Here is a 15,952-nt window from a genome sequence, read left to right on the forward strand (position 1 = left end):
ACAATGAGGAGGTTGTGGGGGTCATGTGGCTCCAGAAAATATCAGACCAGACAGGTAGGTGAGATCACAGCCAATAGTAACTAACCACACCAAAAGACATCAAAAGAGGAATCTTGAGGCCAGTTGAGATGGCAGGGGAGAGAAGAGCTGAAGGCAGAGGGAGTCCTGTAAGAGGGTTTGTTGGAGGACGGATCACTAATACTTGGGACACAAAACTTTAAGATTAGTATTTGAAAAAATGCTAGAAAGGCTCAAATTTGAACCATTAAAGACATCAGTTGCACATTACTAGCTTCTAATCTCCATTCATTAGATTCCAAATGTGCATAAGCTACAAATTCCTACCACATTTTCTTGACAGACCAAGAGGAAATAAAATTGCTTAGCTGCATTTCATTGGATTTTACTATCCTCCTTCCAATCCTCTCCCAAAGAAGCAAACACACAAAATACACTGAAAGACACACTGTCACAGGTCTCAAGACTATATGAATTACTAAATCACAGATGACAGGTTTCAGAGTAGCAGCCATGTTAGTCTGTATCCACAAAAAGCTGTAGCTCACGAAAGCTTATGCTCAAATAAATTTGTCAGTCTCTAAGGTGCCACAAGTACTCCTTTCCTAAATCACAGATGAATTTACACTATACTCCCTGTCTCAAAAAACATCATCCCTCATTCTTTCTTGATTATGTTTCACACCAATTTGCCAACTGATTACATCACAGATTCTTGTTCTTCGCAAATTTTGTCATTTTTTTACTTTGAAGCCTTTAAGTAGAAAATGTACCTTTCCTGGTGATTTCTTAGTGCATATGTGGGTAAAGATGGAGTTAAAAAGAGGCTGTTTTGTGGTTCATGCTTAAATTGGTCATCATAAACAATTAAAGAGAAGATATTATTAAACATTATTGGAATAAACTAAGTACATTTGGGCTCCAAGAAATATATATTCATTATATTTTTGAAATTTAAGATATAATAGACATACAGTTGAATATTGAAATATACCATTTGAAATAATGTTTTATGATGCAGTGGATTTTGGAAAAACTAAGCATAGACCATCAGAGATAGTTAGAAAATTGCCTAATTTTGAAATACTCCATCAGAAAATTGTAGTGCCTATTCCCAGTCTCAGAGATAAGACTGAGAAAAATTTTAGGTGCTATAATGTAGCATACAGAAAGATTTGGCAAATTTAAATGTTTCAGTCAGGGCCAGTTTCTACCACCCGTTACTGATATTGAATAGTATCATATAACACTTATCTCACTAGTTCTATGGGGTAATTCATGTTGCTCTGATTCCCTTCTCTGGATAGGTCAGTCCAATTCCAGACCCAGTGGCATCATGCTGGATTATCGTGGGTCATTCAGAAGAGGCAATTTCCCTTTCATTAGGTCTGGGGTTTTTGTGAGAATCTGAGTGGGTTTGGGAGACTGTTTCTGTTCTACAATGTTTTTCTTCCTGAGTGATTGCTTTATGAGAGTGGTGTTTCCCCCTTTTTATTTGTAATTGTTACGGATTCTGTTTTTAATCGATGACATGGCCCAGTCCCTAGAGCTTGCAATAGAATTGTTTCATGTTGTTAAGTTGAAACAAATGAAAAAATAAAATCTGCACTGAAGATTAAATGTGCTACATAAGGGAAAATCTGCTATAGCCTCTGCAACTCAGAAATGCCAGGCTGAATACAGTCAACAGCAACAAAATGCTTTGGGGAGCAACTGAGTGTTGAATTGGTAAAAATTCCCTAAATTGGCTATCAATTAGCCACAAATTTAAGAAAATAAAAAATAAGTACTTTATGTAGGATAGTGCAGGCATGTTTTGAAAGAAAAAATGGAGTTGCGAAAAACTTTTATTGCACAAAAATTGCCTGATCAGATGACCAAAACTACCATTTCTAAAAGCACTTATGTTAAATGACAATTTCTTCAGGCATTCCATAAGGGGGATTTTCTCCTCCATATCTCAGAGAAATGTCATTTAGTGCTGAAATACATCTTGTCTTGGGATGTGTTTGAGCCACAAAGTGTGGAGATGTTCAGGTTACTGGTTTGTCTCTATTTAATGATTCAAGAATTTATGATTGGTACCTAATACCAGCAAAAGCATTAATGAGGTGAAAATGTGCCTTAAACATGATTAGATTCCACTATAATGGTGGCAGCAGTAAATATTTGACCTCTATTCTGTTGTCCAGTGTAGACAGATTTCAAAGCCAATTAAGACCATTTGAGGTATGAAGCTAGATAGAAAGCATTACTACAAACTGCGGAGAGGCAAGCTGCAGCATCTGCAAGACTCTCGCACCACTTACTGCAGAAGGTCGGACCACTCCTCCGGGGCTCTCTTGGAATAGCTAGCAGTGGGCAATGGAGACTGTAGCACACATCCTACATGTTTTTATCAGCACAAATGGAGGATGTAGGAGAGGAGTTCCTCTTGCAGCAGCTACTACAGCAAGGGAGGTTGCTCCATGTTACCAGCTACAACCTGATTGAGCCCCGGAGAGGTCTGAATATTCTAACAAGCAGACCCAGCCGCAGCATTTTGGACTAGAACATGCTTTTGCTGTCACTCGCCTAAAGCCCATAACATTCATGCTCACTATGATCACACCAATATGCACAAGGTTAGCTTCAGGGTTTTGGGAAGGGTTGGTGAGATGATTATTTGGAGTACACCTCATTTTACATAAAAAGTGAGCACACGTGTCCAAGAGAAATAATTTCTACTGATAAAATAGAGCACAATGGCAAGTTCCCTTCATCCCTTGCATCTGGTCCATACTTTGAAGGCTCCTTTGCAAGGAAACAGGATAGAAAATGTATTGTATAAAAAAACCCTAAAATCTGCCTTGAGACTGGTTACTCAGAGGCTCCTCCAGCTCATAAGTTGCTCAATGTTATGAGACTGTACGGATCAGCAGACTACCCATTTGGTGAGTAGGAGTAACCGTTCAGGTCTCCTAAGGAAAAAGGTTTCAGAGTAGCAGCCATGTTAGTTTGTATCCGCAAAAAGAACAGGAGTACTTATGATGGATTTCATGATTTCAACAATTTCCATCCCACCATCAACCTCAGCCTAGACCAATCCACACAAGCAGTCCATTTCCTGGACACTACTGTGCTAATAAGCGATGGTCACATAAACACCACCCTCTACCAGAAACCTACTGATCGCTATACTTACCTACATGCCTCCAGCCTCCATCTAGGCCACACCACACGATCCATTGTCTACAGCCAAGCTCTAAGATACAACCGCATTTGCTCCAATCCCTCAGACAGAGACAAACATCTACAAGATCTCTATCAAGCATTCTTAACACTACAATACCCACCTGCTGAAGTGAAAAAACAGATTGACAGAGGCAGAAAAGTACCCAGAAGTCACCTACTACAGGACAGGCCCAACAAAGAAAATAACAGAACGCTACTAGCTGTCACCTTCAGCCCCCAACTAAAACCTCTCCAGCGCATCATCAAAGATTTACAACCTATTCTGAAAAATGATCCCTCACTCTCACAGATCTTGGGAGACAGACCAGTCCTCACTTACAGACAGCCCCCCAACCTGAAGCAAATACTCACCAGCAACCACACACCACACAACAAAAACACTAACCCAGGAGCCTATCCTTGCAACAAAGCCCGATGCCAACTCTGTCCACATATTTATTCAAGAGACACCATCATAGGACCTAATCACATTAGCCAAGCCATCAGGGGCTTGTTCACCTGCACATCTACCAATGTGATATACACCATCATGTGCCAGCAATGCCCCTCTACCATATACATTGGCCAAACTGGACAGTCTCTGTGCAAAAGAATAAATGGACACAAATCTGACATCAGGAATCCTAACGTTCAAAAACCGGTAGGAGAACACTTCAATCCCTCTGGCCACTCAGTAAAAGACTTAAGGGTGGCAATTCTGCAACAGAAAAGCTTCAAAAACAGACTCCAAGGAGAAACTGCTGAGCTTGAATTAATATGCAAACTAAATACCATTCACTTGGGTTTGAATAGAGACTGGGAGTGGCTGGGTCATTACACATATTGAATCTATTTCCTTAAGTTAAGTATCCTCACACCTTCTTGTCAACTGTCTAAATGGCACATCTTGATTATCACTACAAAAGTTTTTTTCTCCTGCTGGTAATAGCTCATCTTAACTAATTAGCCTCTCACAGTTTGTATGGTAACTTCCAACTTATCTGTATCTATATCTATATATCTATATCTAACTACATGTTCCATTCTATGCATCCGATGAAGTGGGCTGTAGCCCATGAAAGCTTATGCTCTAATAAATTTGTTCGTCTCTAAGGTGCCACAAGTCCTCCTGTTCTTTTTTTAAGGAAAAAGGAAGATCTAGATGTAACTCAGACAGTTTTCCCCTCTAAAAGAGACTCAATCCAGCCAGACCTGAGCCAACCATACTGATGCTCATTGCTCTGGTTTTTAATTTTGAGCAAAGAGGGTTTTCTTTCCAACTCCTGCCCAGAAGCATGTTCTTTCTTTTAGCTCCGGCTGTGGCCAGTTGGCCCTTCACCAAGTTGGCACATGCACAAGGTCATTAAAAAAGAATCTTTCTTCCTTCCAGGAAACTTGCCACCAGGCTGGATATTGCATGATGTATTGAATTCTACAGCTTGCCAAGAACTTCTTTTACAGTTCAGGGTGCTTGGCATTTTCTCATACAGTAAGCTCAGCAGTGTAGGTTTTTTTTCTTAAGGTGATTTCTCCAAATAATATTTCTCTCTTATAGAGAGCAATCATCCAATCTCAGAAGTTCAAAAATGAAGCCAGGTTAGGCAAGAATCATTCTCCAAATCTCTGTTTGCTCAGTGTGGCTCTGTATGACACTTATATAATAAAAAGGATGGGAGTAAAAATAATGCTTTAATTTGTGTCTGCACAATCTCAATTGTATCTCTTCCCACAGAGGGTTCTCTGGGATTTTCACAGTACTTAAGAATGTCAAAATAGACTCTTGAAATGACAGTTTAAAAAAGTTAGATAAAATTGACAATTTCTTTATCTTCCTTCAAGGTCAGTATGTCAGCTTCTGAAATCCCAGTGAAATACTTAACTACATTAGTTCTGTCCAAGTGGACAAGTGATTTTTTTCATGTCTAGTATCTTCTCTAATTTCTTCAAAACAATTACCAGATCAGCATGCAAGTAGTTAATGTCTTTCAGGGCCATTAGGAGATGCACCATGTCTTCTTCAGCCTGTGATCGTTCAATGTCTAACACAAAAGCCTGCAGTAGGACTTCTTCAGAGACAGTCAGTCAGTTAACTGAAGTATTTTGGGAATTACATTTCTTGCTGGACATTAATTCCCTTCCATTGCTCCCCATCAAAATTAATAAATACATAAAAGAATAAGCAGAGTCTATTAAAACTATTTTAATAAACCAGTAAAATCTGATTGAATCTTATTTTTCCTCTGTTCCCCATCTGTAAAATGGGGGTAATAATATTTCCCTATTTCCATCTATGTGGTCTATTAAGACTGTAAACTTCTCAGGGCAGGGACTGTGTGTGTATACAGTGCTTAGCAGAATGGGCCTTCTAACTACAACCTGAATACAAAGAACTATTAAGACATTCCCTCCCTTTTTTCTGGGCACCAACTGGATTCTGGGGAAGACAAAGTTTGTAAATTAAATCCCTTAAGTATTAGAAAGCATTCCGTTTACACCACTAAGGAGCATCACATTTTAAATATAAGCAACAGCTAAACAAAATTTCATAACCATAGATTAAAAAGCAATGATCTGGGCTTCTCCCATTTTTTTAGCTTGATAGCAGCACAGTAAGCTAATTAATTACTGACAGTTTAGAGGCTATGTCTATGTCAGCTTATGAATTAGCTTTTGTTTTATGAATAGAATTTATGATTGAAACCTTCACTGCAGTTTAGAACTTCCATTTTGTAGCGAAAACAAACTATGTCTGTGAAGCTGAAACAGGGCTATCAACCTCAAATAGTTCCACCCTGGTGGGACTGGCAGAGTCACTGACTTTTATGACGACTTTGCCCAATAGCCAACAAGGGGAATGGAGAATGGAAAATCCCCAGCAGAAGAGATAAAGGAGCCACAGACTGCTCTTAAAAGCGATATGCTCTAAAGAAAGCAAATCCACTGCCAGAAACAGAAGACATAGATGGAGCAGTGGTGTGTGTGTGTATGGGTCAGGGTGGGGCAGAAGGAGCTTTGTCTTCCCTCAAGGACACTGATTACTTCAAGAACTCTCTAGAGTGGTGAGGACTGTGATAGTGGAGATTGTATGTTTATCATTTTGCATAGGTCTGTATCGCCTGTGCTGTCTAACAGTAAAGAGTGTGTGTGAGTGAGAGAGAGAGAGAGATTAAGATGTTCCTTTGCCAAGCCTGTATTCCTTGCTTTAACTGTCACATGGTTCCTGGATGGTAGAACTCTAAGGAAGTACACATAAGAGATTGGGAAGGCATAGGAACTCTCAGCACTGGTCTTGGGGCCTAAGGCAGTTAGATTTCAGAGTCCCACTTCTCCTTCTCCTCAAGGAAGGGTTTGACACAGGAGTCTGCAGCCCAGGGTGTGCTGTAAAGGTCCAGAGCTAGAGACTGACTCCAGAAGACCCCGCTGGTTTGGAAACATGGGGGATCAAAAGGTTGGGTCCACTTAACACAATCCGTTGACCATCTGCTAGAAAGACTTAGTCAGGACTGTTTCATCTTTCATTCAGGAATTTAACCTTTGAGGAAGCAGAGCAGCTGACATATCTAAAGGATTTCTTAATAGGGATTTATTATGCTCAATGAATCTCATTCTTCACGTCTTTGTGCACAAAGAGAGTAACACATAGGTAGCACCAAATAACCCAATAAGACGTTAAGAGTATATATTTATCCTGAAAATTACAGAAACATTGCCAATCACTTCAGGAGTTGTAATGACTTCTTTTGCCCCAAAATGAACAACTTTTAAAGGAGTACTTGTGGCACCTTAGAGACTAACCAATTTATTTGAGCATAAGCTTTCGTGAGCTACAGCTCACTTCATCAGATGCATACTGTGGAAAGTGTAGAAGATCTTTTTATACACACAAAGCATGAACAGGAGAGTGGGTTTGTGTGTGTGGGGCGGGGGGGGGGGGGGGGGGAGAAGAAAACCTGGATTTGTGCTGGAAATGGCCCAACTTGATTATCATACATATTGTAAGGAGAGTGATCACTTTAGATAAGCTATTACCAGCAGGAGAGTGGGGTGGGGGGAGGTATTTTTTCATGCCTTGTGTGTATAAAAAGATCTTCTACACTTTCCACAGTATGCATCCGATGAAGTGAGCTGTAGCTCATGAAAGCTTATGCTCAAATAAATTGGTTAGTCTCTAAGGTGCCACAAGTACTCCTTTTCTTTTTGAGAATACAGAATAACACGGCTGTTACTCTGAAACTTTTAAAGGAGCATATCAGAAAAAAATATGTAGTTGTCTTAATAAAGTCACATCTGAAATATTTCAGTTATCCCAAAGCCACAATTTAAAGCAGAATCAACCGGTCAGCCTCATTCACTGCACAGTGTAATCAAAAAGAAAAAATAACCATATTTCAATGTTAAAAATACATAAAAAAGTAATTCAGTCCCCAAACAAGCAGACCCACTGCAAACATTTCCTGCCTAGCAAGTAAAATAAAGGAGAGCAACATGTGTAACAGTGTATGAGTTTCTGTAATCTGTTTTCAGAGATGGTACACTATATTAGGTAATTAGTTAAGGAATAAAAAACACATTTGTTGCATCATAAACTTATTTGTGGAGAGAAATTACAAGTGACTGAATATTTAATGACTCTCTTATTCCTTCAGAAAGAGTTTGTCCAATCATTCTCTTTGCAGTGACTTGTTTAAATTAAATCTAGTAAATGAGAAAGCTTACACCTCATCTACATTGGACTGAACAAACAGGATATTCTTACTTTTAAAACCAATTCAGATTCACAAGTACTACAACAATTTAAGTAGTTGAACATGTTTCTAACCCCTTGTCGACACTACAAGTTACTTCAGTATAACTTATGTTGCTCAGGTGCGTGAATAATACGCTACATAAGTACCGATCCAAGCCCTAGTGTAGGCAGCACTAAGTCACCGAGAGAGCTTCTACCGCTGACATAGCTACAGCCTCTTGAGAGGCTGCCTTTTCCCTACTACTTCATTTAACATATAGTGGTTTCTTTTGTCACATCTTGGAGTTGCACTCCTGCTTATACTGGTTCAATCCTTACTAGTTCCTGGAGTTTTACTCTCCGGAACCATTATCAGGCTTGCACAGGCTTCTCCATCTTAGACCCTCACCTATTCAACCAGCTCCCTGCAACGGCCTATAAGACCAGTATTTGGCGAGGACCAGGACCCAGTGTATCGCTTCATTGGTATAATCAGATATTTGATTGAATGATGCTTAATCATCAGACAGATTATGAAGTGTATTTGATTAAGTATATTTTAATTTCTTGTCGGAGAGTCCAACATTTTTCTATTTTTCTTGTTTTAATTAGTGTGGTAACCAGACTGCAGGATGCAAATCACTAAATATATTTTTTAAAATTATTTTCAGTTTAACTGGTCACCATTATCATCGTGCAGTCTGGTTACCACACTAATTAAAACAAGAAAGATAGAAAAATGTTGGCCTCTCCGACAAGAAATTAAAATATACTTAATCAAATACACTTCATAATCTGTCTGATGATTAAGCATCATTCAATCACATATCTGATTATACCAATGAAGCGATACACTGGGTCCTGGTCCTTGCCAAGTGAGAGAGAGAGAGAGATAACTGCGTGTGTGTGTGTGTGTGTGTGTGTGTGTGTGTGTGTGTGAGATAACTGTAATAAAACTTCTTTAAGCACAATAAAAAGAAATAGAGCTTTTCCATTTTGTAACAATTCTCTCCATACCCTGCCTCGGAAGCAATTTTTCCTCAGATCGTGGGAAGAATGCTTCCTTGATAAGATAGATTCATCTTTAATTCATTTTGTTTTTATACTATTAGTATTATTTTAGCATGAGAAATCACACAGAGAAATAGCATTTCCAATTAAATGAAAATAAATGGGATTTTTTGGTAGAGAAAAGTGTGTGGAATGGAAGAACAGTATTAATAGATTGCGAGGCCAGAAGGGACCAGTGTGATCATCTAGTCTGACCTTCTCCAAACAGGCCATAGAATGTCCCAAAACAATTCCTAGAGCATATCTTTTAGAAAAAAACCATATAATCTTGATTTAAAGATGGTCAATGATGCAAAATCCACCACCATTGTTGGTGAGTTTTCCAATGCGTAATTACTCTCACTGTTAACAATTTACGCCTTATTTCCAGTCTGACTTTGTCTAGCTTCAACATCCAGTCATTGGATCATGTTATATCTTTCTCTACTAGATTGAAGAACCCACTACCACCTATTTTTCCCCATGCAAGTGCTTATATACTGTAATCAAGATATCTCCTAACCTTCTCTTTGTTTAGCTACATAGATTGAGCTTTCTGAGTCTACCAGTATAAGAAATGTTTTCTAATCCTTTAATCATTCTCATGGCTCTTCTCTTAACCCTCTCCAATTTAATAACATCCTTCTTGAAATGCGAACACCAGAACTGCACACAGTATTCCAGCCAGAACTGCACAAGTGCCAAATATATAGATAAAATAACCTCTCTACTCCTACTCGAGATCCCCTGGTTTATGCATCCAAGGATCGCTTTTAGTTATTTTGGCCACAGCGTCACACTGGGAGCTCAAGTTGAACTAATTATCCACCACAACCCCCAAATCTTTTTCAGAGTCACCAGTTCCTAGGATAGAGTGTCCAATCATGTAAGTATTGCCTACATATGTACATCTATACATCCACATTTCACCATATTGTAAGCAAGGTCAGGATGACATCTGGTGGTGAGGTGCGGCAAGTTGTGGAAAAGAACTTCAGGGGCTGATCTCATTTGCATAGGCACACCCATCCCGCCTAGAATGAGCCCATAGCTGCCCAAATGGTCACTTTGGCTGCTGTGGGATCCCCAGTGTCTCTGTTATTGGGGCAGGAAGAATAAATGGTTATTATCCTGATTATGGGAATCAAGGACAGTGGAACTGTACTTGGCCTTTTGTTATGATGGAGGGACTCGCCATCAACTAAGTAGCACTCGCTAGGCATGGGTTCCAAAACTCTGTGAATAAAGAGAGGCTGGAAATAGGTATTAGTACCTGGTGGTGAGAGTCCCTTTGTGAGGGCCTGAAGCATCAATTGCACCTCTGTCTCTCTCCACTGTGGAACATCAGAGCTAATTTTGGGTCTATTAGGAGTCTAGCTACAGGTGCTGAGCTGAATTCACTTTGGCCTTATGATGCACCAGCACTGAGGCTCCCACTACTACAAGCTGAAATTGCTAAAGAGCTAAAATTACTAAGAGCTGAATCACTGAGCACTGTGTTAAGTAGTGGGGAGCCTGAAGATCTATTGGAGAGTGGAACAGAGCAGTTTGCAGGACGGCTGGAGCGGCTTGTGAACTGGCTGGCGGAGCAGTTCACGGGACAGCGGGAGCTGCTTGTGGGATGTGGAGCAGAGCGGAGCAGTTCGTGGGATGGCTGGCGGAGCAGAGCGGAGCGGCTCGTGGAGTGAATCGGAGTGAAGCCCTATGGAGCTGCAGGGCAGTCAGCTTCAGATCATGTAAAGTGCCCCTTACCTCTTCTGCCCTCCCCTCCACCCCCCACATATTTTCACCCAGACTGGGGAGTAACACTCTGCAGATGAACTTTTGAACTCTAGGGCTGGACTTTTGGGTTGTTGGACTTTTTGGACTTTGGGTGATTTTTGGGTTGCTGAACTCAAGAACCCGAGGGAAAGGATATGGCCCAATTTGCTGGGGTGGGTCTTTGCTCATGGTTTGGTTGATGAACCCTAGTTGTGGTGTTTTCCCAATTTAATGCTGATGTCGTTTACCTCATGTTGTTAAAGATTCTCTGCTACACCGAGACTCTGTGCTTGCGAGGGGGGAAGTATTGCCTCTTTGAGGCGCCCAGGGGTGTGTGTAAGATTTTCCCAGGTCACTGGGTGGGGTTCGAGCCAGTTTTGCATTTGCTTTGATGAGAGGGACCCCTATGTACTGAACCCGGCCCTTGCTGCTATCAACTTGGCCTGGCAGAAGGGTTACAATATTAAAATGCATATTTTTAACTTGTGCCCAGCTTAACAAGTGATTCAGATTGCTAGCAGTGACCTGTCCACCTCATTATGTACCACTCCCCCAATTTTTGTGTCATCTACAAAATGTATCGGTGATTATTTTATAGTTTCTTCCAGGTCATTAATAAAAATGTTAAATAGTGTGGGGCCAAGAACTGATTGGGGGGAGGGATAGCTCAGTGGTTTGAGCATTTGCCTGCTAAACCCAGGGTTGTGAGTTCAATCCTTGAAGGGGCCATTTTGGATCTGGGGCAAAAATTGGGGATTGGTCCTGCTTTGAGCAGGGGGTTGGACTAGATGACCTCCTGAGGTCCCTTCCAACCCTGATATTCTATGATTCTATGATCCTTGCAAGACCACACTAGTAACATACCAATTTCAATGATGATTCTCCATTAACAATCACATTTTGAAGTCTATCAGCCAGTTTTAATCCATTTCAAGCGTTCCATGTTAATGTTATATCTTAATGTTTCTAGTTTTTTAATCAAAATGCAATATGAAATCAAATGCCTTACAGAAGTCTGTCATCAGCCCTATTACCTTTATCAATCACACCTATAATATTGGCAAAAAAGATATCAAGTTTATTTGACAGTATCTATTTTCAATAAACCCATGTTGATTGGCATTAATTATATTGTCTTTAATTCTTTATTAATGGAGTCCCTTATCAGTCACACCATTATCTTGCTCAGGATCAATGTCAGACTGACAGACCTATAATTACCCAGGTCATCCCATTTGCCCTTTTTACATATTGGCACATTAGCTTTCTTCCAGTCTTCTGGAACTTCCCCAGTGTTCCAAGACTTATTGAAAATCAACATTTATGGTCCAGTGAGCTCTTCAGCCAGCTTTCAAAACTCTTGGATGCCAGTTGTCCAGACCTGCTGATATAAAAAGGTCAATTTTGGTAGCTGCTGTTTAATATCTTCCAGAGATACTAGTGGAATAGAAAGAGTGTTGTCATATGATATGAAAAGGAGTACTTGTGGCACCTTAGAGACTAACAAATTTATTTGAGCATAAGCTTTCGTGAGCTACAGCTCACTTCATTGGATGCACATGATACCTCATGTGTTTCTCCCCCAAATACAGAACAGAAATATTTATTGAATATTTCTGCCTTTCTACATTATTATTGGTAATTCTACCATTTCTATCTAATCATGGACCAATTACATTGTTAGAATGTTTTTTGTTCTTAATATACTAAAGAAACCTCCTTCTTATTCTCCTTAACTTTACTGGACATAGATTTCTCTTGTGCTTCCCTTATCAATTTTTTTTGTTTCCTAGCTTATAATTTATATTTATGACTATCATCTTCCCCTTTCTTCTATTTGTTGTTTAATTTATAATTTTTTATAACTGCCTTCACTTCTCTAAACCAAGTCTTTTTTTTTTTTAAACCAGAACAGCCTCCTTCCTCAGTTGTGGGATTGTGGCTTTATAGACATTGGATAAAGTATTCTTAAACAATTCCCAATCATCATTCAGATTTTTCTGAATAAATTCTTCCTTCCAGCTGATTTGGCTCATAATTGTTTTCAGCTTTCCCCTTTTAAGGGACCAGGTATATACAACACTGGTCTGGACTTTGTTTGGTTTGTACATCATAAATATGTTCTAGACACAATCATTTGTATCTAAATCTGTGATCAGTTCCTCCTTATCTATCAAGATGAAGTATAATATACAATTCCCCTATCTTGGATCAAACACTCTTAAAGTTAGAAAGCTTTAATCTGTAATATTTAGAAATTCCAAGGATGTTTTAGTACTGGTAGCTTGAGATCTCCAGCATATGCCACTCAAATTGACCAAATTTTTCCCCCCTACACATTATAGATAGGTGAGTAAGGAACTGGTCATCCTATTCTCTAGTGTGATTTGGTGTTCTGTGGCAGACCAACTAATACCCCATCTTGTGTTTATCTGTCAGGCATAGATCCATAAGCATTCAAGATCATTTTCTTCTGAGTTATCAGTGACTTGAAAACAGGTAATGCCATTTTTGACATAGCTTGTCATTCTCCCCTCCCCTTTTGCCATGTATACCAGGTTTCAGCAATACCAACTAGAGTGAATTTATGCTCATAAATGAGCAATTCCACTTCCTCTTGTTTGTTACTTAGACTCCTAGCACTAGTGGATAGAATTTCTTCTCTTCACGCTCATTAGTTCCTCGTTAATTTTGTTCTCAATATCTTAGTTTTGTGTTGAGTGCTCATATTTTCCCACTTTTTACCCTCCCCTTTTGATACAAGGTTTATGCCCTCCTGACTACTCTAGCCAGCCTGTCCCCAGGAATTCCTTCTATCGAAGTGGAGGCCATCCAAACTACGTAGCCCCCTCTTCATACAAGGTGGACCAACGTTCCACAAAGCCCAAACCCCACACCACTTACCTAGCCAGTGGTTCGCTTCCAGAATCTTCTACCTTCTGTCTACCATCGCTTTTGGGACAGGAAGGATCACAGAGAAAATTATTTAGATATCCTGTGACACACTGTCCTTAGTGCTGATATGACTCATTACCAATGGATCCTTTTATGTTAACTTTAAAAGCCTATCCAATCTTAGAATGCTGTCTTGTGTCTTGGCTCTGGGAAGGCAGTACACTTTGTCCATCTTTCCTTTGCAGAATGTTATTTTGATACATTTGAGTACTGAATCCCCAACAAGGAGCATCTGTCTTCCTTGAACGGTTGGAGAACTTTTTGTGAACAAAACTGATTTTCTTACAGATTAGGCCAAGCTGCCATCCACATTGTGTCCCATATATGTCTCCATTCCCTTGGGCCAGCTAGATCTTGAGAAGTATCTCCCACAGTTTACACATTGAGGACCTGGTATCAACTGGAAATTTGTAGTTGTGTGGAATTCCTCCTGGTCCTTTCTTCTCTGGAGGCCCTAGCCTGCCTATGGTTGTTTATCTCCAGCTGTTCAGAATGGCACTATGCCTCTCTGACTTCCTCTCTTTCCAACTCCTTGGTGGCCTGCTCCTTTCTTCCTTGAACAAGGAGTACCGATGTTTCCTGAATCTAGCTATCTAAGAACTACTCAGCTTCTCTGATTCTCAGCAGTGTTTCTACATGTCTCTCCAATCCAAGAATCTTCTCCTTCAGCACATCCATCAACTTGTACTTCATGGACCGGAAGTCACTTCAGGGAGGAAAGAAAATATGGCACATCCATTTCAGTTCACCACCATGATTCAACCTCTGGTCATCTTGAAATTGCATGTAGAGCTGAAGCTGAAAGGAAAGCCTCTCATACTCCTCCTCTAAACTCCTGCCAAAACTCTCCTGTTAGCAGCTCTCAATTTCTCCTACAAAGTGACTTTTTATACCAAGTATAGGCCCTAACTTGAGGAGCCTTTCATCCCTATTAGAGGCATTCTCATTACACAGATGTCTGTGTACTGTATGCTGGCTTTGAAGGACTACAAATTCCATGGTACAGTGGTGTGCACCCTCTGAGGCTGGACTCAGCTTCCTGGGTCAGAGGTCATGGATTCCATAACAGGGAAAGGAGCTGAAACTGAGAGCTACTGCTCCTTTTGGGGGTTTGGGTAAGGAAAAGCTGTGACAGAGCCCTGTGTTGAGTTGCTAGGGGTTGAAGACACGTGACAAGGGTTAAGATTGCACTACTGTTGACAACTTGCTAGCGCTGGGCCACAGCTCACGGCCTCCTTCTCCCCACTGAGGCACAGAGTGGAAGCCAGAAACTGTCGTTGCGCAGCTGGTGTGAAGTTGGCTTACAGACAATTGAGGAAATGAGTGACTAATCCCTGGGCTATGCTCTCTGGGTTGAAGAGAGACTGCTAAGTCTTGGTGTGGCTACATTATGTCTAAGAAGAAAAGAGGGGGAACTTATTGTATAGTGAGAATCAGGGGCTACTATTCTCCAACAGATAACAATTGTTACTATCAGCTAATACTGTGCATTCTATGCTGGTTGCAATACAAAACTGTCTCATGTGGACTCTTGTGTTTCATCTGGAGTGCCTTTGTTAGATGTACAGATAGCTGTCCTGGACTCCATCTCACCCAGTGCACCAATGGAAGAGAGGGCCCAGGAGTATAAACTTAAGGGAGAATGCACACTCAGGGTTGGGGTGGATCCATGTATAAAACTAAGATCACTGGTTAGGTTTATGTTGCTGCTGAGAGCTGCAGCCATTAGCTGAACTATTGCAGAGTCGCCTACTGCCCTGATACAAGTATAACAGTTTCACCTTACTCATCAGTTGCATTTTCCATTGTATGTTGTTAGGATAGCTCAGGTAAAATTGTGTTGGTTCTATTTTGAATGTTGATTGTATAAGATCCATTATTTGTATTTTTTGTTCTGTAGGCAATCAAGGTATAGTCACAGATGTACATGTAGACATATATTCATACAAGTAAGAGAACTTCTGCAGAGGGGTGACTAGAGGATTCCCACCTATTTTCCCATCTCAGCTGGGACCCCCAAGATCAACATTATCCTTAATGACATGAGGAGCCCTGGCAAAAGGTACCTGTTCCCGAGTAAGCTGGGACGGAAAAAGGGGTTATACAAGTCACCCTGCTTAGCTCAGCTCCTCCCTTCACCACCAGGCTGAACAAACAAAGGCAGAAACAAACTCAACAGTTTAAAAATGCTGACAGTGAAGGGACCAAAGTAAACATTCAGGAGTGGCC

At 40.4% G+C, this 15,952-nt stretch overlaps 1 protein-coding gene across 11 annotated transcripts in view; it reads right to left on the reverse strand.

Moving 5' to 3' along the window:
- Positions 1-15,952, reverse strand: part of SPOCK3 (SPARC (osteonectin), cwcv and kazal like domains proteoglycan 3) — a 387,711-nt gene that overhangs the window by 18,872 nt on the left and 352,887 nt on the right. The gene's annotated exons all lie outside the window — the stretch shown is intronic.

Source organism: Chelonia mydas, chromosome 4 (assembly GCF_015237465.2).
Source record: "Chelonia mydas isolate rCheMyd1 chromosome 4, rCheMyd1.pri.v2, whole genome shotgun sequence".
NCBI classification, from domain to species: Eukaryota; Metazoa; Chordata; order Testudines; family Cheloniidae; genus Chelonia; species Chelonia mydas.